Below are 2,535 nucleotides of genomic sequence, written 5' to 3' on the forward strand. Positions count from 1 at the left end.
ACTTGTTCAATGAGGTTTAAAATAAAATTGCTTAATCCTTGCAAAAAGTTATTGTAATATGACTTATGTTTTTTGGCAAAGCAATCAGGTCTAGCTAAAATACAATGGAATAATATCACGCTAAAGGGAACTTTTTCCTGAAAGTATTATTATTCTTTTTAATAATCTCAAACCTTAAATTAATCAATAATTGTTTGTAGAAATGAAAAACAAGACATATTTAGATGGAGAACTAATACTTTATTTAAATTATAATTAACATTGATTTGGTCAAAAGTGAAACCCCAAATTACGACATGACCAACTCGACTCAGATTTTATTTTAAATCCGACCCATGAATCACATGAACTCGGACTCAATCCCAAACATTCCGCTGACAAACATCAACCCTCACCACTAATCAAGGGTCGAACTACGCTGATAATAATAGTAATAATTAAGGAATAGCAAGATCATTAATCAAACATATTTTAACTAATGATCCCAACTGAGAGTCGTCAAATCTTGAAATCAAGCGTATATGATCTTGATGTTATCAATGGTGATGTCTTCGGATCCGGACCTTGGGACAATCGTCACCAAAACATTATCATCGTCGTCGGCCTCCAGATCCTCCAGCAGCTCCGTCAGTCCGGCGCGGAAGTTGGTCTTGCTCATCGTCTTACCCTTGTGTTTGTGTGGCAACTGTGCGAAACTTCCGGCGAACTCAGTCTGATCTGGTGCACTAGCATCGTCGTCCTCGTCGTTCACATACACATCAAACTTCACGTACTTCTCGCTATCATAAGTGATACCCTGCACAATCAAAAGCTCCTCTTGGTCCTCCTTCTCCTTCTTGCTTCTTGATTTCTTCGGTCTTGCCACCAAAACCTTCACGATCTTGTCGAGTTTCACCGGGAAGGAAACTTCCTTCGCCTGTTTTACTTTTCCGATGGATTTCCTCGCAACTCCAGACCTGGGTGCACGTGGGACTGGCTTGCTTTTTAGCCATGGTACGTCGACTCTCTGGTAGTCGTACCCTAGCTGGTTTGTGAACAAACAATCCTTAACATACACTCGAACAAGATTCTTGTTTTCGTCGTAAAACACGAAAGAGGTGTTGAGCCAATCGGGATCGGTGATGTCCTTGTGTTTGCCTCCCTGCATCTTCCACAGCGACCACATTCGATCGACGTTGGAATGGTGACAGTAAAAGAGCGTGTCACGACCGGCGGAGTAGAAGTTACCGAGGTTTTCACCGTTTAGTTCTCTTGGGTCACCGACCCACCGGTGAACAGGTGTGTGTGGGCTTTGTTCGACTGATCCACCACCGCTAATGGGTTCGATTCCGGCACGATACTCACCACCGAAGAAAGCTGTGGGGTCGGTGGCGTTTGTCACCATTTGACGATACATTATCGCGAGATTGTTCTTCACCTTTTCGATATCAGTAGTGTCTGAATCTTTCCCATTGTAACCTAGATCGACGACTCCTTTCAAGTGACCTTGGTTTCTTTTGGGATCAAAGACTGCGTTTTTGGGATCGTTAAAGTATTTCGGAATTGTCATTCCGGCAGGGGTGTCCCAGTTCCAGAATGGCAAAGCGAAAGTGGGATCATCGATCAAGCTCCCCAGGATTCTCTCGTAAAAGTAGAGGTACCAACGGTGGAAGGGGAAAAACAGCCATGAGTTATGAATCTGGATTTCAATATCGGGAAATCCACTTGAAGATTGAGTGTAAGCGCCATTGCAGTAAGCACAGTGAATGTGTGCTTGTTGCAGAAAGTTTCGGGGATCGGTTTCGGGAAGTTCCTTCATGCGTTTGATCGCTTCGTTGAATTTAGCAATGTACTTAGGGCTGAGCAAATGGGCTGCGGGTCTCACCCGGAACGCCTCATTCTTAGGGAACTTAAAGTCCATGATCTGGGTGGAGTCCGGCGGGCAACAGTCCCCGCCGGTAGGAGTGTTGTCCCCAGGTCTAAACCCTGTAAGAGGAGTAGTCCCACATTTGGAAATATCCGGGGCGGATATTGGCGCAGCTCCGACAGACGGAACTGACGTCAAGTTCACAGCTCCGGCGAGACCACCGAGACCGAGAAGAACATTCCGGCGATCAAGGTTGTTCAGGGAGTTCTCAGAAGAACCAGCATTGCAAGAGATTTTGTGTTTTAGTGGCTTATTAAGGGCACATTTCTTCGAGAACAACGGCCAAGAAGAGATGACAGGGGAAGTGGTGGTGAAAGAAGAAGAGTAGGTTTTAGTGGTGGCTCCGGCAGCTGTAACTGTTGGTGTGGGAAGAGAAGCCATGAGCTTTTGGTGGTGTGCATGCTAACGTTGATCGTAGCATGGTTTATATAGAGGGGTTCGTGTACTATTTGGCTTTCCCCAGCTGTTACGTCGCCCCATGATGGTTGAAATTTCAAACACACTTTTAAACCTTTTTTATTTTCCTTCTATCGGATTTGGATATTCCATATGCAAAAACTAGAATAACACATTAATTTAATATGCCCACACACACAAAGAAGTTGTTGGCATATATGCTCCAATCTAAA

The 2,535-nt window shown here is 44.3% G+C and overlaps 1 pseudogene; it reads right to left on the reverse strand.

The window, feature by feature from the left end:
• Nucleotides 1–219: 219 nt before the first annotated feature.
• LOC145115775 (polyphenol oxidase I, chloroplastic pseudogene) lies at nt 220–2,324 on the reverse strand (annotated as a pseudogene).
• Nucleotides 2,325–2,535: the final 211 nt, after the last annotated feature.

Source organism: Lactuca virosa, chromosome 5 (genome assembly GCF_052849685.1).
Source record: "Lactuca virosa cultivar CGN04683 chromosome 5, Lactuca_virosa_CGN04683_v6, whole genome shotgun sequence".
In the NCBI taxonomy this organism is placed as follows: Eukaryota; Viridiplantae; Streptophyta; class Magnoliopsida; order Asterales; family Asteraceae; genus Lactuca; species Lactuca virosa.